Source organism: Aethina tumida, chromosome 3 (assembly GCF_024364675.1).
Source record: "Aethina tumida isolate Nest 87 chromosome 3, icAetTumi1.1, whole genome shotgun sequence".
Classification (NCBI taxonomy): Eukaryota; Metazoa; Arthropoda; class Insecta; order Coleoptera; family Nitidulidae; genus Aethina; species Aethina tumida.
Window position 1 is genome coordinate 13,131,611 of NC_065437.1, and position 27,261 is coordinate 13,158,871.

Below are 27,261 nucleotides of genomic sequence, written 5' to 3' on the forward strand. Positions count from 1 at the left end.
GAGTTGCTGAAACTTAGTTTAAGGACTGTGAGAAGACGCTTAGTGGATGGGAATTTGTTTGATAGACCTATAGAGAAATCTTTTTACTAATGATATGGAAGCCCTATTTCGTTTTGCTCAGGATCACATCCACTGGATCACAGAACAGTGGCGATGGGAAATTTCTAGTTAGGACTCTTTATTTTAATATGGCGGTTTAGCTTACATTAGATATCCTACAGGGACAAGACGTTTGATATACCTACTTTGAAACAGAGATTAATTATGGTGTGATAATACTTCTCTGCTTCTGGTGTAGGCTTTAGTTAGGTATTTATTAATATTTGAAAAATATTCAAGGGTCACAAGTAGAGCAACTTTAAAATGAAACAACTTTACGTATATTTAGCCTTCTTTTATTTAGTATCTAGTAGCATATCCATTATTTTTAAAAACTTCTAAACACCTTTTCTTCATTGATTTTGGTAGCTGCTTTTCAGTATAATCGTTCGAAATTTCTTTTGAGTGATTTTGAACTTCTTTGTAGAGTTCTTTCATATTTGACAGTCTTATTTCAGGGATTTTCCGTTCAATTTCTTGTCAAAGGTTTTCCATTGGATTGAGGTCTGGGTTTTGTGCTGGCCAAGGCATGACACCTACTCTTTGAGAAGCGAACCATTTTTTAACTAACTTAGACGTATGTTTCGGATTGTTGCCGTGCTGGAAGGTTCACCTTAAACTGATGTTACCTTCGTCAAATGGAAGCATATGATTCTAGAGAATGTCACGATAAACAAAACGATTCATTATCTCGTCTAACTTAACCAGTGGGCCTATGCCAAACCCAGAAAAACATACCAAACCATAACGTCTTTTCCACCATACTTCACAGTGGGTTTAGTGTACTTGGGATTATATTTTTCATTAATTGATCCTCTCACTTATGAAATACCGTCAGATTTGATTAATTGGAGTCGGCTTTCATCAGAAAACAAAATTGTTTTCCATTCCCCATCTGTCTAGTTCCCATGTTCTCTTGCAAATCGTAGTTTCGCTGCTCTATAGTTTGCAGAAATAACGGTCTTTTTTGTTGGTTTTCTACCATAGAAACCAGCTCGTTTTAGTCTTTGTTTTATGGTACTCACCAACATACTGAGTTCTTTTTGATTTATTCGGGATGCGCTGATAAAAGTGTCGCGAACAACAACGGTTTTGTTTTTCTGTCCACAATTCTGTTAGTGTTGCGTTTTCTACCTCTTTTGGGAACTCCTTCCAGTGTATTCCTTCTGTTAAGTTTTGCTTTAAGGAACGATGTCGGGGACAAAAATAAATTATAAATTCAATTGTATTGGATATAGGGTTTGGTTATGAACCATATTCGAAATAAAATGTTGTATAAAAACTACGGAATTAGTTTTTAGATATACAGTAAAAAACAACATTAGTAAATTAATATTATTTAAACACTTCGCATTAAGTAAAAATGTTTTGGTTTTACAAATAACTTAATATCGGAAAACTTTAACAACATGTAGCATTTATCAAGTCGAGTTCCATTCAGGTTAGTTACAAAGTAATTAGCGCAATTAACCATTTCTCTGCGGACTGAAGCTGAAATAATTCACAAGACTAATTTAAAATTGCGAGTGGAAAATAAAAATTCGTTTAGCTGGCGAATTTGATGGTGAAATCTATTATGCCGTCGTCGCAACTAAAAACTGAAAAAAACATCGTCGCCCTAAATGCATTAACGTCACGAGATAATGGCTTATGGTCAAAGGGAGGTCGCGAATTAAAATTACACAGAGGAATTCCTGGATACTTAGCGCCGTGCACATTGTGTCGATCTAAAAAGGGACCGTTCGTTAATTATTCCCGAGAGATTTTCCGTTTTTAATTAACGGCGAATTTTTTAATCGCGAAACAAGATAATCTATCAGGAAAATTAATAAAGTTGCAACATGTGTAAATAACAGTGCGGCTTTGGGCAAGATTGCGCGATGGTTTTAATTAATTACTAGCACTTTTTTGTTCTTAAGACTCCTACTTAAAAAGTATTGTTCGCGGTTTCCGAAAAAAAAACGGCAATTCCGCCTTTTACGATAAATTTCCCGGGGAGACGTGGGAGGAGTCCGCGTTGGATTTATGGGGCACTTAAATGCGGATGAGATGACGATTTAAAACACGAACAATCCGCTGTTTTCTTTAAACGAATATCTGACCCAAATAATCTTAACCGTGTGTAAATTTTTCTGTTAATTTTTACGGCGGTTGTTTCGTACAAATAGTTCGGACGTTGCGATGCGAAAAGTCGTCGATTATCGCAATTCCGGGGTCCGTCTGGCTCCGGATGATAAAACGGATCGACGGTCCGGCACAATGGGCGAAAACTGACGAATGCGGGAACGATTTAGATTGCAGATCAAACAACGCCCGCCTGTCTGTTTGTCTTTCTGTTCGGACATGTTTGATTACGATAAATAAATACAAACTAACTAGGTCACGATCAAGTCAAAATTAATAACACGTAATTCATTGTATTAATCCACATTAATTAAAATTACTGTCATCCAAAATATCAGGCGTACAATAGACAGATTGTGTGTTGGATCCTCTCAGTAACAGTGATTATCACCTATATACATATGTATTTAATTAGAACCACGAGCTGGCTTAAAATTGAAATTGGCCTAATTATGCAAATTGCTAAACGTAACTTAGAGGATGTTGTTAATTAACTTGCTCGTCTCTGTAATTATTTTCTGCGGTGTTTAATAGAAAATGATTCAAACAGTTGGTATTAATATGTGTCGTATAAAATATTTACTTTCAACTTGCCAAAGAAACCATTTGGGTACTAATTATGGTTAAGTACAAACCTTCAAAGGCATCATCAGTGTTTAATATTTAATGCAAAATGGAAAATTGCTTCGCTAATTGTCCTTTCCTACTAATAATACCTAACAGTTTATTATAGCTGACTGACGGACAACCAGTTCAATATTAAAAATATCATTTCTTATGTACGCCAGTTATAATCTTGAAGTTTTGTTGATTGATTTATTTTGAAATTATAGTGACTTTTACTTCAAATTTAGATTTGAAGACGAAGTCTGGTTTGAGTGACATGTTTAGATTTTATTTTCTCTTTTTTCGATTAAACAGATGCTTCTAATAAATAATAAAGATTTTGGCATCAAGTGTGTGAAATTGAGTTTAAGGACTACTTAAAAAGAATATTAGTGGATGGGGGTTTGTTTGGCTAGAGACATAAAATGAAGATTCTCTTTTCTAACTGTAAAGGTCCGATTCGATTTGTTCAGGATCACGTCCATTGGACCACATAACAATGGATACAGTTAGTTTTTACTGTTGTGTCTACACTTAATTTAATTTAAAATGACGGTTTAGCTTATGTTAAATGTCCTACAGAAAAAATACTATACAAAGCCTTTGTTATACCAACTGTGAAACATGATGGTGGTTTAATGTAGTATGAAAATGTTTCTCTGCTTCAGGCTTAGGCCCCCTTCATCGTATAGAAGGACAAATGGACCGAATTATGTAAAAGGATATATTAAACAACAATTTGCTTCCGCATATTGTATAAATGTTAAATTAAGTAATGTTACAGCGCATATATTCCGAAAGTGCTCAAATCTATACCTCGGAAATTATAAATCAAAAAGAATGTGCAATATTCTAGTATTAATATTAATGATAAATCAAACTTATCTTATTTAGTCAATAAAAATTTTCGTTTCAAAATTAAAGTTGCTATATTCGTGTCCATCCAGATCAATTCAGAAAAATAATTTTGCATTTTATAAAATAAGAATGTAGAAGTGAAAACTTTTATTATTTAAATATATTACGGGCAGTACAAGATCATGATAAAATATAAATACAATTCAATTGAAATAACAATTAATATATTAATAATAAATCATATTATTTATGAATAGTATTTGTATTTACTTAATTTTCAGTGTACTTGATTTTTAACATTATTTTAATTGTTTGTGTCATTGTCATCATTAATTTCAACAATATTTAATGTACAGGGTTTTTGATCATTGGACATATTTAAATAAATTTTTCACTAAATTCTTTCAATTTCACTTATAAGATATACACAACACTATACGTCAACTGTATAGCTACAGATATACTGCTATAAGCATGTCCGTGACGCGAACGCACGAGATTTCACCCATCCAAAAAGTGTCTAAGGTGCACAGCACACCGCGTCTGCGCCAGTCATGAGCATATCAATGACGCGAATGCCTAATATTTATCTACCAAAAAGTGCACAACGGGGCTAAAGATGTTTTCACTTCAAAAAATATTAGTTTGTAGAATAGAATATAAAATAACATTAGTTCAAATTAAAGAGATCAGTTATAGCTATAATATTTAATATTTTAAAAAGTTACTATAACAATAACAACCTGTATGTGACAATAGACTCATAAAAGAATCGACTGCTGAACGAAGATTAAAGATGAGCAACATTGACCCCGTTTGTGACAAAAAACAACCCCACCTTTTTGTTCCTTTTTTTAATAAAATATCTTATTTTTCTAACTATAGGCAGTTTTTTTTACGGGGTTCATCATTGTCTTGAAAACCTAATATCCTATCATTGTATTAAAGATCGAATGAACATTTATTTCGTAACGACAATAAATAATGTTCTCTGTGGCAGTAATTGTACACAAATCAAGGTAATATTTCTCCCGATATGAATGAATGGCCGTGAATTGTTGACACGCTCCGCTTTTCTCATAATAATCAATCGCTTGATTAGAAAACCAATTTCGATTGAGAAAATTTTAATTCAGCATGTTAACTGGCCGGGTGCCGCTCATCGATCAAAAACTATATAAACTGAAGACTATTTGTAAAATAAATACATGTATTTACGATCCAAGTTATGATAAAATTGTTGTGCGAGTTAAATTAATTTTACAAATGCCAGTAGTTCTATAGTCTGCTTGTAAATTGAATCGGAAACAATTATCAATTATAATTACTACAGACAAATTTAAAACAAGATAGGAATTTAGTGAAATTACAATTCAACAGCACATGTTATTTTATTTGTTAATTATGTAATTAGTATTGTGCATTTATTTAAACGATATTAACGTAGTACAGCAGGATATTAAATTTTCCTGTTTATTGAAATTTACCTTGTTTATTTTTGGAGGATCTGCATTAAAACAAAGAATTTTATTTTTGAAAAAGACGTTACTAATTTGTCCTTTATTATTCCATACAATAAATTAAAATTTTCTCTCATAAACTTCAACAAACGAAATTCAATGTAAATTGCAAAGGGTCCGAACGTATAAAAGGACCCAGACTAAGACAATAACGGTTTAAACAAGACAGTTTATTAGATTTTCCTAATGGTAATTAAAGGCAACTTTTTCACGCCGGCGTTGTTAATAATTGTTCTTTAACGGTTGTCGGACGTCTTTCTAGCCTCCATCGTTTTATTAATTCACGATGGAAGAAACGGGACGAGACGTAAACGACGGATATTTGATAGAAATTTCATTAGAACCGAAATACGAACGGGACGAGACAATCGGGCTCTAATTAACCGTCTAATGAAAACAAATGCTCTGTTCAAGAATCACCGAAAACCAAAAAAAATATATGTATGACAACGTTAAAATGACGCGACGTGTCTGTAGAAACGAGAATTTAATCGAAACTTCGTAATTCGAATTTATTTTAAGATATCATTTCTTAAAAATTGTTTATTGCTTAAAAAACTCAAATAAATAAATAAAAATAAAACACATACTTAAGTATGATATATGATATGATGATATAATTAAATTAAATTGTGTTAAAATATTGAAATGCACCAAAAATGCAAATAATTTATTACTTATGAATTTCGTATTTATGGATGACAATGTACGCCCACATCGAACCCAAACGGTCCGGAACGTTCTTAGAGAAAGTGACATTCATATCATATCTCCGGATATGAACCCAATTGAGCATGTATTGAATTACTTAAGCGAATTAATTAGGCGCCGTTTAAGTCCTCCCATGAGTATTACAGACCTACTACAATCTCCGGTTGAAGAATAGAATAATATCCTTCGAGATTTTATTGATAATAAAATAAAATGCATGCACAGGTTTGTAAATGCTTTATTATTATTTACATATGTTAAGATTCATGGTTAAAAGTAATTTAATGATTTCAAACATATATACAATTTTCTTTCTAGAAGGGTTCTCCTTCAAAATTTCTTATGTATCACTCAGTTAATGAAACTCACATCAAAATTTACAAAATTGCCCACTGTTTGATCTTAAATATACATCCAAGCATTTAGTGAATGACACATCAGTTTCCGAAATTATTTGTGGAATTTCATCGTCTTAAAAAAATTAATAATCGGACCAGCTTTTTCAAAACAATTGCGGGTTGTAGCATGGCGTACATCAACGTTCATATGGTGACAAAAATGTTATTACAGTCGAAATGGTTGACTTTAGGAAAGGAAGAACAAGTTCCAATTTTTTTTCCATCGAAGATTTCCATCGCTAAAGAAATATAAGAAGTCATATTTGAAGGAAACCTTCTAATTGAACTAATTGTAATTTGTGGTTTTAAATTTGGAGATGTAGTGTCAATTAATAATTCTAAATAAAACATTTATGTTTTGACATAAAAATTGAACTTTTAGTATTAAAATTTGATATTCCGTAATGTATGAATTAATATTATCAACATCAATCTGGTTTTTACATCTATTGACACTCCGAGGAACAATTATATTCATGTTTATTTGGTTACGGGGTGTACAAGATCATGACAAAATATAAATACAATTCAAGTGAATTAACAATTAATATACAATCATATTATGTATGGATAATTTGTATTTACTTAAATTTCAATGTACTTGATATTTAACACTATTTCAACAATGCACAGTTTATACACATTGAACTTTTCTCTAAATCCATTCAATTTCACTTATAAGATATACAAAGCATTATACGTCAGTTGTATAGTTACAGATATACTACTGTAAGCAAGTCGGTGACGCGAATGCACCAGATTTCATCCAAAAAGTATCTAAGACGCGTGCGTCAATTATGAACATGTCGGTGACGCGAACCCATAAGATTTTCCCCTAGCAAAAACCTCAAATAAATCGAAATGTAGACTTTATAGAAAAAACCTTACCTATTCAGAATTATGAATATTCTCAGTAATCATACAAAGTGTATTGAAAATAATAATTTAGATTCGTAAAAAAATATAAATTTTTTGTTAAAACAAAAGCTACCCAATACCGCAAAAAAAATTACATAAAAATATAAAATGTCAATTTAAATAATAAATCTGACAACCACGACAGGCGTTTTATTAAAATTAAATCTAAAACGTTTTTATAAACAAAGAGACTTTTTACATTGCACCATTTTACAAACATAATAAATTCAATTCTGAAGTCGAGACTGTTGTTCGGATAATTTAAAAGCTGCGGATTTTACGAAATAGAATTTAATAAAATTAAATATTCCATTACATCCATGCGACGACTTTCACGGCAATTCATCACTTGTATTAGCTTTAATGGCGAGAAAAGGCTCGGGAAAGGTAAAAGCTGTTACTATTATTTGTTTAATGATCCTCCCGAGGTTTTGCGATAATATCAAATATAATATCGCGTCTTTCGGAAAATGTGTAAATGCACTTTAAATTACGAAATTGTGTCAACATTTAATTTAATTCAACGTGAAAATAACAGTTTTAATAAAAAACAGTAATTATTTATTTTGTGCACTTATTTGGTTTAGAGTTTTTTCCGCGTTTTTTGAACATAAACATTTCCCCAAACACAAACAGAATTCCGTATGAAAATAAATTTTTGGGTCGTGGCAAAATTCCAAACGCGGCCGGCAATATCGCGAATTGCAGGTTTTGGTCGCGCGAAACGATTTAATTTATGTGCGCGACCGAAAAAATGCTATTTGTCAAAATCCGTGTTTGAAAAACTGGCTGAAATATGCGCCGACCGAAAACCTACTTCTTTATACGTGTACTGATTTATTTATTTGTTTTCAGATCGATCCCCGTCGCATTTTAAAAACACAGGTGAGTTTTATTTGTGACACGTACCACTGTTTATTTTATCGACGGCGTGTGGTCATTAATCGCTTGTCATTTTTACGATATTTATTTTTAAATCGTTACTGAAAACAATTAAAGAAAAACAAACAACAAGTGGAAGGAAAAATTAATTAAAACCGCCGCAAGCGTCCACATCGCTCGACGCTTTTCAGCTTCGATGCGGCTGCGAAACTCTGCGAAGCTTCGCCGCCGCTAATTATTTATTTCGGCTTAGAAATATAACAACGAAGCGAAATTGATTCGCGCTGGGACAACGGACGGGACGGGGAATTGGAGTCGAGAAAGCGGGGGAGTGAAAAAGTCGAAGCTGAGAAAATGAATGCCTTCGTTTATCGCGGTCAAGAGTTTTTGATTAGCGAGCTGCCAAACGCCTGCGTTCGTTTTGTGCGTCGCACCGTGGAACGATTTCGTCCCGGTTTTTTCGGCGCCCCGCTTCAATTTATGTGACTGACGAAAATCGAATTATTTCCTTCGATTGTGATTTCGACTGGCGATGGAAAAAGTGTTGGGTAACGTAAACGGTTTTGGTGCCGACGATAATATAATGTTTGCACATTTTAAAATGAATTAGAGTATGGAATACATGTTTATAAATTAATATTTAAATATTTTCCGATGTGTGTGTCGGTATATGTAAAATTTATTTGTCATTTTATATTCAATAGGGTGTCGCGCAGATTTTTAACATAATGAATTTGAAAACGCATGGACGCATGAAACGTACAAATACATTTATGCAAATTACTAAGAGTACTTTTATTTTATTAATTTTTTAACAAGTAATAAAAATGGATTTTATAGTTTTCCAATTTTTTGAAATTATCTCGAGCTTGATTTTCTATTAGTTTTTATATCAAAATATTTTCCTATTCATGTTATTCATTACAAATATATTAAACTATTTAATAAAGAATTATTTATTTATATAATACACTTTTGTTTCACTATTGTTCAATTGGAAAATAATAATTTACATTGTTTGTGAATATATTGTTGCAAATGTAATATTAATTAAAATTATCCTATATTAATATTAATAAGGTGTTTCTGTTATCAAAAGTTGGGAGCAAATAGACCACATTTAATAATGAAGAAATTGTAAATAAAATTTTGAAATTTAGAATACAAAAAACTCATTAGTTTTAAAAAATATTTAGTGACGTTGAAGGTGGATCAAAAAAAAAAGGGGAATGCTTCAGAGTATTCTCAGAGTATTATTGTAAAAGTTTATTACATTGGATTGCAGATATGTATTTTAGGATAATATATGCCAAATTTAAAAACAATTGGACCAAAGGGTACGGGAATATGATAAAAAAAACAATTTTTAAAATTTAAATTTGAGGGACTGTATTCTCTTTAGGTAAAAAAATTAATTAACTTTCGTAATAATTCGCCTAAATTCAACAAGACTGAAATAATCTGAATGTGTTTCTAACTGTTCAAAAATTAAAACCAATAATCAACAAAATCTAAATAATTTCACCGCACTTTATTAATTTACTCATATTTTTTGTAATACATTTTTTTCCTAATGACACAGTGGCGGAAATTCTCGGGGGTGTTCTCCTTTTTTCACTGTTTTCCACGTCACTGTATATTTTTTAAAACTGTTAACATTTTAATATAATGTTTGAAGAAAATTAAGGTGAACATCATTAATGAACGAAATAGAAAGTGTTTATTTCCAAAATGCGTTTTTTTTTTTAATAAAAATAATACAAGAACTGGAATATTATTTAATTTTATGTCTATTAGATACACTATCGCTCATATGTAGAGCAACAAATTAAAAAACATAATCATTTTATTAAAAGATCAATTCTTTTTAATTTAAATTAATTCTATAATTAATAAGTGTCTAAACATTTCGTACCTCAATTTATATACGGATATCTTTCTTTATCTTTAGTTTTGGCAGATGGTATTTCATAGTTGAGAGGACCAATTAATGAAAAGTATAATCCCAAGTACACCAAACCCACTGCGAAGTATGGTGGAAGAGACGTTATGGTTTGGTATGTTTTTCTGGGTTTGGCATGAGCCCACTAGTTAATTTAAACGGAATAATGGATCGTTTTGTTTATCGTGACATTCTCTAGAATCATATACTTCTATTTGACGAAGGTAACATCAGTTTAAGGTGAACCTTCCAGCACGATAAAGATTCGAAACATACGTCTAAGTTAGTTAAAGAATGGTTCGCTTCTCAAAGAGTACGTGTCATACCTTGGCCAGCACAAAACCCAGACCTCAATCCAATGGAAAACCTTTGAGAACAAATTGATCGGAAAATCCCTGCAAAAAGTCTGTCAAATATGAAAGACCTCTACGAAGATCAAAATCACTCGAAAGAAATTTCCAACGATTATATTGAAAAGCTACCGAAATCAATGACGAAAAGGTGTTTAGTTAGTTATAAAAAATTATTTAGTTGAATATTTTTGAAATATTAATAAATACCTAACTAAACCCACTAATAAACAATTATATTTTATCAAACATAACTGACAATAATATTGACATTTAAACGTACAGTTTTATCAAGACAAATGAAAATTTCTTAGAGCTACAATTATTTAAATAATGTTTTGTCAAAAATATTTTTTTTTAAATCTATTTGTTCTAAGAAATTCAAATATTCAAACGTGTTTCAAAAATAAGAAAAAATATTTAAGGGGACTTAAAGATCCTTTTTCCTAAGAAATGAGAATTTTAAAAAATAAGGCGTGTCATGAGAAAAAACAATTATTTAAAAATATTTAGTTCAAATATTACTATGTTATATCATAAATTTAGGAAATACATTCATACAAAGTTTTATTCACAATATCAAATTAAAAAAAAATCACATTGATAAAGCTTTCTTAATTTAGTTTTCCAATTTATAAACTTATTTTAAAAATAAATATAAAATCACTTTTGCTTTAGAGTTCTAGTTTAAACCCACTGAGTGCATATTTCATAATTTTAAGTTGTTTCCCAGTTGTATATGTTTATATGTTAGAAAGTTATATTTAGTTATACTTGAATATTTTTTTTAATACGTAATTTTAATATGATTTACTTGGCTAAAGGAAATTTTATCACTCCTACGCATAATCTGTTTTTCGACTAGAAAAAATAAGTTAGAAGTTCATTTGAACAAAGTAAAATATTTAGATATGCAATTAAACAATTTGTTAAATTAAAGCTGTTTTTCAATTTTTTTAAAACATTCCCAGAAGGAAACTTCAATATAAACAACTATTTATAGAAAGTAGTGAATTTACATTAAAAACACACAGTCTAGATTAAACAAACCTGTTTTTGTGCCATCGACAAACAATCTATAACAACGAGTCTGTTATTCACTATTCACTCATGATAAATAATAAATAATAAACCATAATAAACCACAAAACAGTGCTCTTTAATTAAAAAATATATGTTTCTTTTTGTCAGTATTTTATAATGAAAATACACAATATCCGTTTCCTTTTGATGTAGGAAAATTCGAACATCATCAATCTCCAGTCGAAAAAATCGGTGTATCTTTTATCCTAGAAAATACAACAGAATAAACAGAGGTGACCGGACGATTTGGTTTCCATCCAAGTTTGAATAATCGAAGTAATGAGGCCGGAACAAATTGTTTACGAACATCCAAAATTGATGTCAATACCAACAATTAATCGTCGTAATGAAAATTGAATTAATCGTTTTGTGTGTGCGCAACAAACGGATATTTTAATTAAAGAAACTGATTTCATTGCGATTCAAGACGCGCTGGCTAATTAAAATTGTAATTTTAATAGAGAGCCAGCGATTCAAAGGCGAGCTCAAATATTTGAAATAGAACGGCATTATTCGATTTTAACGAAGTTTAAAGGCGAGGCGGACGCGCACAGACATCATTATTCGATTGGGACTCGCATCGAGATGCTGGATATCTATTTGAGAGCAATTTCTTCTTACTGACGACTTATTAAACATCAACCACTCATTTTATATAAATTCCAGCTAGGTTTAAGGCTTTATAAATTATTATCAGTTCCTGGAAAAATCTCCGGACTTAAATTAAATTTTCTGAAGGTAATATTTAATAAATATGCGCACAAATTTTAGATTTTGTCCGGTTTCTATGATATTTTATTGACGTGAAACCTTATTTAGCCGCGTTGCTCGTCCTTGTTTTGTTAATAAACAAAAGAAAAAAGTTGTTAATTTGGCTGGTAAACTCGGTTACTAGACCTTAAGAATATAATCCCGGAACTAGAGGGTAAAATTTTACTAATGCAGTGGTTTCGTTAAAGGCCTTCAGTTATGGAGGTATATATATACATATATACATATATATATATATATATATATATATATATATATATATATATATTTATTTAACCGCCTATACAGACCCATTTCGACATATTGTATTAACGTTGTCAGACCAAATTTGACGTTAACAGACCCGGCTCCGGGTCTGACAACGTATTATTGTTTTTCTCAATAGTTTTCGTATGTACACCCTCTAAGGGGTGTCAGGGTGAATTTTTGATTGGGTTTGGAAAAGCGGTTGTATAACTACACATATACGAATTTAGTTCAACGACGAATAGGGCAGAGGGCGTAAAATTAGTATAAAATTTTATACGAGTACGCTATTAGACCCAGACTTTGGAATCAACGTTAACAGACCCTAAATTTGACAACTATGTATAGGTATGCCAAGCTACTAATTTTACAACATTCTGTTTAGACATCTCCTTTATTTAAAATATTATATATTAATATTTTACAATATTTCTAACTTATAATTTTTTTTCGTTCTGATGATGATGATGATGATGACGACATGATATTATTATTATTATTGTTATTATATTCTTTATTATAAATTTAAATATTAAAATATGTAGTCCACAATATGAAAAAGTATTATAAATTTAAAATGCTATATATCCCAAGTCATTTGAACAAAAATAATGTTTTAAATACTACGAGTTCTCTTTTAGTGAAGTGAATCTAACCATTCGAAACATGAAATCCGATTGTTTTTCTATCTACATGTTATTAGAGTATTTTTTAAATATTTTCAGATATGTTTAGTTTTAAGTTATCTGTTTAATAAAATAATTTGATTTTGACAAATGCGTGCTGGTCTCTAAGAAATTTGAAACAACTTTCTCTAGATGATTGTCAAATGTTAATTGGCACTATATAGAGACATATCCAGGCAGTAATAAGTCGCAAAGCAACTTGCTATAAATTGTATCAGCATCTTTTATGTTTGCCCCATGTATTTTATTTAATTTATATCAAATTAATTAATTAATAATATTAAGATTATTTTTTTTGAGTTAAATTCTTTGATATTTTCAAAATAAATAATGGAAGATTTGTGGAAATTAGGTAATTTCATATTTAATAAATATTGCATAGAACACAAATTAATGGTAGTAGTACTTGATTTCAAGTCAAAATAAAACAGTATTTTTTAAATTGAAAAACCCTAGAATAAACGAGTAAGTGCAATGGTAAAAATTATAATATCTTTGAATCTCATTGAATCAGACATTTTATTTGTATTTTAAGTGCAACACAGTAAGTACAATATTTTTTCTACAAAAAATTTTATGTTTTTAAAATATATATTTTTTAGGTACAGTTAGTTCAGAACAAGGCCTAAAAATTAAATTAAAATTAATAGGTTAGATCAAAAAGCGCGTGAAAAAAATTTATTGAAAAACATCTCTTAAAATAAAACATAAAAGTGTCATAAATATAATAGTCACTACTGTTGTAAAAAACAAAAATAAAATATTTAATTAAGTATAACAATAAATTTTTTTCTTATTCTAAAATAATTCTCTTTTCTCGATATGTATAAATAAATATTTTAACTCTAACCCAGTCAACTACTTCAAAAAAACTTTTATTCTGTGAAATTCTTATTAGAAAACGCTAGAGCCTTAGTCTTTTGATCGCATGTCCACCCCATACGACCTGATGACTGGGGAACTTTGTTTGCTAAAATTTCATTATCAATACGTATTCTATATCTTTACCATTCATTATTTCAATTTCACTCTTCTTATTGTTTTGTTATTCATGTTCTTTGGAATGCTTTTCGATTCACCTTCAGCCAATTAACGATAAATAATTTAATCAAAGAAAAATAAAGATAATAAGTCTTCTTTGTATGTCATATAAATATTGGTATTTGCTCCATTTGCTGTAATTTCATGCCAATTGCAACATTGTTGCTATTTACTTTCTAAATCTGGTACTAGTCAAAAGTTCTGGATTTTTAGCTACAGATTTATGTGCCAACTTCCCAATAATTGCAAATCCGTTCATCCCTTTCTAATTTCAAGTAATAAATCAATATAGGATTGCATTGGTTTTGAGAATAAAATCGGCATGGATTTACTGCCATTTCCAAAGGCAACTGTTTAACATGTATGCTCATAGTTTTTTCAAATTCTTAAAGTGTACTTAAACGTTCTCTCTGGTTAATAATGATATTTTGTCTTTCATAAGTTAAAATATATAAAATTTTGGTTTTCCGTGTTTATTTGCAATATCATATCACCAATGATTAGCACTTGACAAATGTCAGTTATCAATTTTTCGTGATTTAAATATTGAAATAATATATTTTTGGTTAAAAGACAACTTACAACATGCTTTGCTGCACTGTTAAATTCTTCGAAAGTGTCATAAGCATCATTTTTGATTGAAGTTTTTTATAAAAAATATAAATATAACAACTTTTACAAAGGATGAAAATATATATTAATAATTAAAATTAAACCAAGAAATTAGGCAATTAAAATATTTAAAACATTCTTTATTGTTTAAATGCAAAATGAAGCGTTACTTTTTCCTGTTTTTTCGTGAGAGCGACGACGATGCCCTCGACGTTGATGTTTAAATTCACTATAATACATTTAAAAGTAAAAATTTTTATATGCAACCAATCCTGAAAAGAGGCAACGTTGTCGGGTTTGGTAGCGTCGGTAAAGTACCTAGGTTTTATACAACGGGCTTGAAAAGTATGTTTACTAGACTGGGTCTCCTAGCGATTATTTAATATAAAAAATTAGTATAAGAGTTTTTTTCTTTCCCCTCTTTTTGCCCCATAAAAGTTATTTTTATTTTATTAATAGTTTAAGTCTTTATACACAAAAATTTCCATTAGAAATGCTTGGGTCTGAGGTTGTCTGTTAGATATGTCGGGTTCAACAACGCCTGTTGGATAAATATATATATATATATATATATATATATATATATATATATATATATAAGGTAAGTTTAGAAGGTAAATTTCCAAGTCCAAGATTAGTATTGAAATCAAGGTACCGGTTGTACATATTTTGGTTCCAATTACAATCGAAGGAGGAATGTTTATTAAACAAAAGTAAAATATATTTGTTTTTTATACAGTCAACAAAAGTGTATAAACTGAAAATTAGCCTTTCCCAACAAATAATAATAGATTTAATATATTTTTAGAAGTGAAAACTTCTTTACCCGCGTTGGGCACTTTTTGCTAGGGAAATATTATGCGTTCGCGTTATTGACATGCTCATGACTGCCGCATGCGCAGTGTGCTGTGTGCCTTACACACTTTTTGGATGGGTCAAATCTCGTGCGTTCGCGTCACCGACATGCTTATAGCAGTATATCTGTAGCTATACAGTTGACATATTGTGCTGTGTATATCTTATACGTGAAATTGAATAGATTTAGTGAAAAATTTATTTAAATATGTCCAATGATCGAAAACTCAGTACTACAAAACATAAAACGACAATCGATGCCGCTTTTACGCGATACTTTGATAAATTTGAATCAAACATTTTCATTTCTTACTTTAGTTACCATAAGCCTATTGTATCTTTTTAAGAACAAATGAAATAATTGAATGTACAAAAAATCTAAGTATTATTGAAATTAATGATGACAATGATACAAACAATTAAAATAATGTTAAAAATCAAGTACATTGAAATTTAAGTAAATGCAAATACTATCCATAAATAATGTGATTGTATATGTTATGTTATTTCAATTAAATTGTATTTATATTTTGTCATGATCTTGTACAGCCTGTAATATATTTAAATAATAAAAAGCCGCATAAACATGCATAAAATTGTTGATGTGATAGATGTGAAAACCAAATTGATGTTCATAAATTTAATTGAAACATTATGAAATTTCAAATTTAATTTTTTTAAGGTTCTGGTAATTTTTGTATTGTTAAAACTTTTGAAAAATGAGATTTTTCCGCAGGGCTGTCAAATCCGTAAATTCTAACCGGTAACTAAAACAATTAAAGGGAGTGTGTTCTAATTTGGTGGTGAGTGTGGCTTGAATATAAATTTCATTTTCCCTTTTCAATTACAATGCCTAGTTTAATTGCTCCGGGCTTTTCCAGGTTTAGCGGTCGAAATTCGTCGTGTTTCTTGTCGTTCTCCCAACAGTCAAAATTTAAATTTGCCCTCACTTGACGGATATTTCGGTTAATGCGCCACACGAATTCATAATTTAATCTAGAGATAACAACACGGAACGTTTCAAGTAAATCGCCGGACGATAAATCAGCCATCTTGATTCAGATTTTAATCGGACCACGATGTTTTTTGTTATTTCGACCTGCTCTTTGAAAGGGACAATTTGTATCCTTTGCACTTTGATTATGACTTATTGTCTCACTGCAAAACGGGCATAACTTTATATTAAGAACGTTTTTTTCTTATTTTTTCGGCGAAAGATAATTATGTGGCTTTTGACCTGACTCCGTAATTTCGCAGCCACTTGAAAAGCCAGATTAATGGCGCCACTTTTTCTAATTCAACGCGGCCCATTCAGAATTTTAAGTGGCTTCTTACCTACGTATATTTTTTACGCTAACGATTGTAATTATTTTTCGACTCCATAGCTCCGGAATAAAACCCGAGGATAATTATCGGCCCCTTGGGGCACTTCTGTCTGTTGATTGTTGTGAACAACGCACGCAAAAAATGTATCTTTGAATGCAGATTTTATTGCCAACAATTAAAAATTTGTCTTGTAATCAGTCAGACTTAAATAACAAAAATATTCCAGCATTATTGTGCGGAATTTGGGCAATTTATAAAATAAATTGTACACAAAATATTTATTTCCAGCATAATCCGATAATGGACTAGATTCACCTTGCAATAAATTCAAAAAACCATCGTATAAAAGGAAATTTACGAGACCAAAGCAAATATTAATACTAAAACCGTTTCATTTGTAGCAAAATAAATTTCACACCGACTGGATTTAGGACCATTTAAAACAACACTCCATCATTTTTATTGCCGAAACGATTTCCAACCCTTTTTCCGCAAGATTTCGGTAATTTTAAGGGGTGCATAATCTGCATAAAGGGCGACGAATTATTTACGACATTGACGATATTTTAAACGAACAGGTAACAGGTATTGGCCCGTAAAAATGATACACATCCTCGGCGCCGAAATGGGAACGAATAAATTACGGTGGAGCTTTTCCCCTTCACATTTTTTCATCCTGCGACGTCGCGCAACAGAGGCGCAAGTAATTCCTAACGCCGCCGAAGCGGCAAACACATTTCCACTTTGTTTTCAGCAATCTTAGCTGGCGAACTTGTGACTGATATTAATAATTTTTTATCGTATTATATTCGGATACTTGATTTGAAAATGTGAAGACGTTTTTTTAATTAAAATGTTTATTGATTACACCGGTATACAGACATTTTACTTTTCACCTCTCCCTAAGATTTTCCTATAATTTTTTTTATATTTTCGAATTTTTTATTATCGGACTAATTTTACAGTCAAATCGATCGATCTCAGTATTGAAAAATGTCGGAAGTCCGAAAATTAAAAAAAAAAAAATTCAAAATCTATAGAACAATTATATGCGAAGTTAATTTGACAATGTAAATATTTTAAATTTCATAATATGTAAACTGCAGATCAATAAAGATATTTTCAGTTATGATTGTCACATTTACGTAAATGCAATTAATAATAATAAATATTATTTTATGCAGGTTGTGTCCAATTAGTTTTTTGATAAATTAAACTGAATTTAGTGCGTTATAGTGCCCCGACATACAAATTAAATTGTCGACCACAAAAGCTGTTAATTTATACAAACAAATTCCATTTATTGTTAGACTTATTAGTAAACGATAATTCAATATTTAAATATAATACCATTACATTAACGTCAAATCGGATCTATCGACACAGTTTAAATATTACATTATTATAATATTTATTACATTCATTTTATCACCCGCAGAAATTAATTATGGGGAAAATTAAAAATGTCCTATCTGTAATTATAATATGAATGTATGCTCGTGTCAAAAACACCACCAGTTAAAAATATGAGGGCACACAAATTAGTAATTAATAATTTCAATACGGTGTACAATTTAGTCACGTCGATGTTATGTAAATCTAAATTACAACAATGTGCTTTATATGGTACATCAATTTAGACTTAAATGGAAACAATTTAGTTTTTATTCGAAATGAAACAGAGGGCAAAACAAAATTTAATTTACAAATTGTTTACATAAAACTGAGAGATTAATATCACATTAATCTAAATCTTCCTCATCGATAAATTGTTTCCTGTTTTTCTTCCGGGAAGAAGCCTTGTCAGGAGACAGGGATAAAGGGGTCAGACTCTGCACTGCATATCGATGGAAAACCGTGGGACGGGGTAAAAGCGTCTAATCGGTCAGATTCTCATCTTAATAAAGTGTTTAGTGCGGCACTCCTATTCGAACCCATTAATTACGTTCATTTCAAATTCAAATTACAGTCTCGAGTTCCGGCTACTCGAAAACTAGATGAAGAACTCAACTATTGGATAATCAATTATGTAATTGAAATGTTTTCATCAATATTTGAATAAGAGATGAAAACAAACAGTAGGGTAGTTTAGACAAGAAAATATGTTTTTATATGATTAAATATTAATGAATAAAATATTTCATCAGTCAAATTTAACTTGGCTAAAATATTGAAAATATTTAATTTAAAAAGTTAATTAAAAAGTAATCCGTAATATCTTCATTCTAAACCTAATTTAAAGGTCTTAAACACTTCAAAAATTTGTTTACTGGTCCTTATATTTTCTTCAGTATCAGATTTTTCCTCAAGCTTACTCATTTGACTCATTAGCAATTTCATCTTCTGCAGAATTTTTGCTGGTAATGATGTCACCTATAAAATCATATATTATATATTGATATAGAATTTTTAATGTTATATGTTGTAACATTTATTGAGTACCCTTTCAACTTCCGAAACTGTTTGTCATGAATTTCATTATCTATTATATCGTTTTAAAAAATCACACATTTTCGAATTCTATGAAAAATGTTAGTCTGTAAAATTTGTTTTCCATAAAAAATTTTTTTGAAATCTATAGCTTAAAACTAATTATTTTTGTTTTCTATTTCCACATTTAGAACACAATTTATCATACATATTCCTAAGACGCAAAGTGAAATTTTCAATGCACGTTGACAAGTTGCGGCTTTGTGCATTTAAGGTTAAGTTGAAGTATACATTTAAAGAGGATTGTAGTTAGCTTACGTGCTGAAGTTAGATCGATGTTGGTTCTTAACTGAGTGCAGTTAACTCAATATTTCTTCTTATATATAAAATATATTATGCAATTTGTTTTAAAAACTTTTCTAGTGTCGTATACAAAACTAGTTTAGAGTCATTTTGTATTTCATATCCCACTACAACTATCCCTGTAAATTGTGGCACACTAAATACGAAAATCATCGGAGTGGTACCGAAATTTTTGAGTTTAACTAAAGACCTACGTGATCAATTCGGATAAACAAACATTCAAATTAAAGGGAAATGAACATTCTGATTTTTGAAGTGAAAACTTCTTTAGCCACGTTGGGCACTTTTTGGTAGGTGAAAATCTTATGGGTTCGCGTCACCGACATGCTTATATTAGTATATCTGTAGATATACAACTGACGAATAGTGCTATGTATATCTTATGAGTGAAATTGAATGGTTGTTAAAGAAGTTTTCACTTCTAAAACTATCTATTATTATTTGCTAGGAAAGGCTAATTTTCAGATAACATACTTTTGTTGATGGTATAAAAAACAAGTATGTTTTACTTTTGTTTATTATACATCCCTCCTTCGATTGTAATTGGAACCAAAATATGTACAACCAATCACTGGATTTCAATACTGATCTTGAACGATTATTTGGGAAATTCATCTTCTAAACTTACTCACATGATATTTGGTATGGTAAGAGAATTGGGCGTATATTTTTTCCTTGAAAGTACATCAGAAATAAAGATGATCCTGAAAATTTCGAATATTTCTATATAGAGATTCCTTTCAGACAGCATTCTCCTCTATGAACTCTCCACTTTCAAAACAGTGATAGATATTAGCGTCAAACTCATTTCCGGCTTAGCTGGAGGCCTTTAACGAAACCACTGCATTAGTAAAATTTTACCTGATTTCAAAATGCTCTCAAATGTACATCTGTAACACTCCCTCTAGTTCTGGGATTTTATTCTTAAGGTCTAGTTTTCGGGTACTTCTTGAAACGCCGGCAGACACATAGTTTGTTGGTCTACTAACCGAGGTTACCAGCCAAATCATCAACTTTTTTCTTTTGTCTGAATTTATTAACAAAAGAAGGACGAGCATGTTGGTGACGCGAACCCATAAGATTTTCCCCCAACAAAAAGTGCCCAAAGCGGCTTTTCGCTTCAAAATTATAGGAACTTGCCCTATTATTTTTATGTGTTCTATCTGAATTCGAAAGATTACCCATATATTCTGGGACACCTTGCATATTTAATTTATAAGAATATTATAGTAGATTTTTTTCAATCTTTAAAGTAGGGTAATTGTCTACAACGTAATTTCAACTCGATGTAAAATTTCCATTTTATGAAAGTAGGTACATTATAAATGAAAAGACTCAAGTTAAACATTTCCCATCCATCAACACGTAAACCCGTAAAACGTTCGAATTCATCTACTCGCTACGTACCTATCCATAGGTGTAGTATGGCATCGATAAATTGAAAAATGCACCGCACCTCACCGCACCGACGGAAAAGAGGTTTATAACCTTTTCTGGCAAATGCACTCGCCGAGATTGAACGGGAATAAAACATGAATATTTCACAATGCCTGCGATATGATGCAGCCAGTGGACGTGCCAATCGGGAATTTATTCATTTCTGCGACGCGCCGCGACGCCAGAATTCGTCCCACCTTTTATCTATGGAAATCGGCGAATGACTCGCATATTTATCGGTCATATTTCGGTTTATGGCAAAAAAAACCACACGAAAAAGCCGAATTGGTTTAAAAATCGTATTTGCGAAATACTCCAATGGGGATTTATTGATATTGTCCGCGTGAAAAATTACAAACGAACGGTGATTTGCCTTTTTCGACTTGTTCCAATCGATATAATCAAATTAAAAGGGTTGATTAATTAATTTTCTTTTAAAATAATGCGATTTATGTAAAGTTGCCGCGCAAAAAATTAAAACGAACCATTCCCGAATCTTTGGGCGAACTTCACGGAACCGTTTAATTGCAGGATTCGGGGAAAATCCGAGATGACTGAAACAGATCCCGGCTTGTTTCGCAGTTAATTAAGTAAATCAATTATTTAGCGTTGTCTTGGGATAGTCTGGGGATCTTTCAGGAGCAGTCGTCGAATTCCCCGATAGGTGGGACGTGCCCGAACAACAATTCGACTAATTGCCGTCGTGTTTTTGCCCGCCACACCTGAACGTAACCACGTCGTATGCAGAGACCCGATTTTTTGCGGCACTCTGCGAAATGGAAAAAGTTTCGGTGTAGTTGGCAAACTCGACGGGGATTTATTTTAACGAAAGGGAACGAACACACTCACGCACACATGCGAGCGACGTTTTCTTAGGATACTGGGCACAAAAGGGGGTAATTGATAATGGACGAGATGGGATGGGAAAAAAATGGACTGTCAGTTTTAAAATGCACGCTTACGGAACGGGTGAAACGAGTGGTTATTGATTAATTCCGGGATTGATTCTTCATTGGCCGAGTTTACCACTCGAGATCCGAACGAACAATGGACCCACTGGAAACTAAGACGCACTTGTGCACGTGTGCGCGTGGATCATTGTCAATTTAAAGTTGCGTCCTTCCATTATTGTGTGTGTTCCTAATGCAGAACGCGACCAAATTAGTTTCGCAACAAACGCTAATAATTTGCGAGCCGGACAGACAAACGGTTCGTTGGATGCGTGAATCTGCCAATGTTCAAACGAAATTATTAACCGAGACCGATATTACATTTACATTACGCATGCCCCCCATTCGCTAATATGGTAAACAGCAAATTGTTGACAATGTTTCGCCTATATTAATAAATAATTCTACTAATTTAATTTTAATTAGTTATTAATTTTATAATTTTTAATACAATTTAAATTAAAGTTAATTAAAAATTGAATTTATGTGTTATTAAAATTAGAGAATTATTAACATTAAAAAAGAATAAAATTTAAAAAACTCTGATCTAAAAATTGTGACAATTTGAAAAAAGAGGTGATAGAAAAAAATAAATATTACTAAAAAATTTAAGAAATTTTAAAAATCGTAAAATTTTTAAAACTAAACTTGACCTTAATCCAAAACACACATACCAGAAATGGTAATTTGTGAAAATTATAAGTGGCAGAGAAAAACAGTAATTGATAAATTTTATAATTTTCAATACAATTTCTTTTAAAATTAGTTAAAAATTGTATTTACGTATTATTATTAAATTTAGAGAATTATTAACATTAAAAAAGAATAAAATTTAAAAAACTCTGATCTAAAAATTGTGACAATTTGAAAAAAGAGGTGATAGAAAAAAGTAAATATTACTAAAAAATTTAAGAAATTTTAAAAATCGTAAAATTTTTAAAACTAAACTTGACCTTAATCCAAAACACACATACCAGAAATGGTAATTTGTGAAAATTATAAATGGCGGAGAAAAACAGTAATTGAAAAATTTTTTAATTTTCAATACAATTTAATTTAAAATTAGTTAAAAATTGTATTTATGTATAATTATTATTAAAATTAGAGAATTATTAACATGAAAAAAGAATAAAATATAAAAAAAATCTAATCTTATCTAAAAATTGTGACAATGCGAAAAAGAAGTGATACAAAAAAGTAAATATTAGTAACAAATTTAAGAAATTTTAAAAACCGTAAAATTTTTCAAACTAAAAACAAAATTTTAAAAATATTATTCATCATAATATTGACCTTAATTCAAAATACACATACCAGAAATGGTAATTTGTGAAAATTTTAAATGGTGGAGCAAACCAGTAATTGAAAAATTTTTTAATTTTCAATACAATTTAATTTAAAATTAGTTAAAAATTGTATTTATGTATTATTATTATTAAAATTAGAGAATTATTAACATGAAAAAAGAATAAAATATAAAAAAAATCTAATCTTATCTAAAAATTGTGACAATGCGAAAAAGAAGTGATACAAAAAAGTAAATATTAGTAACAAATTTAAGAAATTTTAAAAACCGTAAAATTTTTCAAACTAAACACAAAATTTTAAAAATATTATTCATCATAATATTGACCTTAATTCAAAATACACATACCAGAAATGGTAATTTGTAAAAATTATAAATGGTGGAGCAAAACAGTAATTGAAAAATTTTTTAATTTTCAATACAATTTAATTTAAAACTAGAGAATTATTAGCATGAAAAAAGAATAAAATATAAAAAAAATCTAATCTTATCTAAAAATTGTGGCAATGCGAAAAACAAGTGATAAAAAAAAGTAAATATTAGTAACAAATTTAAGAAATTTTAAAAACCGTACAATTTTTCAAACTAAACACAAAATTTTAAAAATATTATTCATCATAATATTGACCTTAATTCAAAATACACATACCAGAAATGGTAATTTGTGAAAATTATAAATGGTGGAGCAAACCAGTAATTGAAAAATTTTTTAATTTTCAATACAATTTAATTTAAAATGAGTTAAAAATTGTATTTATGTATTATTATTATTAAAATTAGAGAATTATTAACATGAAAAAAGAATAAAATATAAAAAAAATCTAATTTTATCTAAAAATTGTGACAATGCGAAAAAGAAGTGATACAAAAAAGTAAATATTAGTAACAAATTTAAGAAATTTTAAAAATCGTAAAATTTTTCAAACTAAACACAACATTTTAAAAATATTATTCATCATAATATTGACCTTAATTCAAAATACACATATCAGAAATGGTAATTTGTGAAAATTATAAATGGTGAAGCAAAACAGTAATTGACAAATTTTTTAATTTTCAATACAATTTAATTTAAAATTAGAGAATTATTAACATGAAAAAAGAATAAAATATAAAAAAAATCTAATCTTATCTAAAAATTGTAGCAATGCGAAAAACAAGTGATACAAAAAAGTAAATATTAGTAACAAATTTAAGAAATTTTAAAAACCGTACAATTTTTCAAATTAAATACAAAATTTTAAAAATATTATTCATCATAATATTGACCTTAATTCAAAATACACATACCAGAAATGGTAATTTGTGAAAATTATAAATGGTGGAGCAAAACAGTAATTGAAAAAATTTTTAATTTTCAATACAATTTAATTTAAAATTAGTTAAAAATTGTATTTATGTATTATTATTATTAAAATTAGAGAATTATTAACATGAAAAAAGAATAAAATATAAAAAAAATCTAATCTTATCTAAAAATTGTGACAATGCGAAAAAGAAGTGATACAAAAAAGTAAATATTAGTAACAAATTTAAGAAATTTTAAAAACCGTAAAATTTTTCAAACTAAACACAAAATTTTAAAAATATTATTCATCATAATATTGACCTTAATTCAAAATACACATATCAGAAATGGTAATTTGTGAAAATTATAAATGGTGAAGCAAAACAGTAATTGAAAAATTTTTTAATTTTCAATACAATTTAATTTAAAATTAGAGAATTATTAACATGAAAAAAGAATAAAATATAAAAAAATCTAATCTTATCTAAAAATTGTGACAATGCGAAAAAGAAGTGATACAAAAAAGTAAATATTAGTAACAAATTTAAGAAATTTTAAAAACCGTAAAATTTTTCAAACTAAACACAAAATTTTAAAAATATTATTCATCATAATATTGACCTTAATTCAAAATACACATACCAGAAATGGTAATTTGTGAAAATTTTAAATGGTGGAGCAAACCAGTAATTGAAAAATTTTTTAATTTTCAATACAATTTAATTTAAAATGAGTTAAAAATTGTATTTATGTATTATTATTATTAAAATTAGAGAATTATTAACATGAAAAAAGAATAAAATATAAAAAAAATCTAATCTTATCTAAAAATTGTGACAATGCGAAAAAGAAGTGATATAAAAAAGTAAATATTAGTAACAAATTTAAGAAATTTTAAAAACCGTAAAATTTTTCAAACTAAACACAAAATTTTAAAAATATTATTCATCATAATATTGACCTTAATTCAAAATACACATATCAGAAATGGTAATTTGTGAAAATTATAAATGGTGAAGCAAAACAGTAATTGAAAAATTTTTTAATTTTCAATACAATTTAATTTAAAATTAGAGAATTATTAACATGAAAAAAGAATAAAATATAAAAAAAATCTAATCTTATCTAAAAATTGTGACAATGCGAAAAAGAAGTGATACAAAAAAGTAAATATTAGTAACAAATTTAAGAAATTTTAAAAACCGTAAAATTTTTCAAACTAAAAACAAAATTTTAAAAATATTATTCATCATAATATTGACCTTAATTCAAAATACACATACCAGAAATGGTAATTTGTGAAAATTTTAAATGGTGGAGCAAACCAGTAATTGAAAAATTTTTTAATTTTCAATACAATTTAATTTAAAATTAGTTAAAAATTGTATTTATGTATTATTATTATTAAAATTAGAGAATTATTAACATGAAAAAAGAATAAAATATAAAAAAAATCTAATCTTATCTAAAAATTGTGACAATGCGAAAAAGAAGTGATACAAAAAAGTAAATATTAGTAACAAATTTAAGAAATTTTAAAAACCGTAAAATTTTTCAAACTAAACACAAAATTTTAAAAATATTATTCATCATAATATTGACCTTAATTCAAAATACACATACCAGAAATGGTAATTTGTAAAAATTATAAATGGTGGAGCAAAACAGTAATTGAAAAATTTTTTAATTTTCAATACAATTTAATTTAAAACTAGAGAATTATTAGCATGAAAAAAGAATAAAATATAAAAAAAATCTAATCTTATCTAAAAATTGTGGCAATGCGAAAAACAAGTGATAAAAAAAAGTAAATATTAGTAACAAATTTAAGAAATTTTAAAAACCGTACAATTTTTCAAACTAAACACAAAATTTTAAAAATATTATTCATCATAATATTGACCTTAATTCAAAATACACATACCAGAAATGGTAATTTGTGAAAATTATAAATGGTGGAGCAAACCAGTAATTGAAAAATTTTTTAATTTTCAATACAATTTAATTTAAAATGAGTTAAAAATTGTATTTATGTATTATTATTATTAAAATTAGAGAATTATTAACATGAAAAAAGAATAAAATATAAAAAAAATCTAATTTTATCTAAAAATTGTGACAATGCGAAAAAGAAGTGATACAAAAAAGTAAATATTAGTAACAAATTTAAGAAATTTTAAAAACCGTAAAATTTTTCAAACTAAAAACAAAATTTTAAAAATATTACTCATCATAATATTGACCTTAATTCAAAATACACATACCAGAAATGGTAATTTGTGAAAATTATAAATGGTGGAGCAAAACAGTAATTGAAAAATTTTATAATTTTCAATACAATTTAATTTAAAATTAGTTAAAAATTTTATTTATGTATTATTATTATTAAAATTAGAGAATTATTAACATGAAAAAAGAATAAAATATAAAAAAAATCTGATCTTATCTAAAAATTGTGA

General features: G+C 28.8%; 1 protein-coding gene across 3 annotated transcripts in view; it reads left to right on the forward strand.

Annotated features, from left to right (window-relative positions):
• LOC109595304 (putative tyramine receptor 2) overlaps positions 1 to 27,261 on the forward strand; it is a 110,061-nt gene that overhangs the window by 24,152 nt on the left and 58,648 nt on the right. For all 3 annotated transcript variants that reach the window (XM_049965498.1, XM_020010635.2, XM_049965499.1), the window contains exon 2: positions 8,090 to 8,119. The gene's annotated coding sequence lies outside the window, so the exon portion shown is untranslated. The remainder of the gene's footprint in view (positions 1 to 8,089; positions 8,120 to 27,261) is intronic.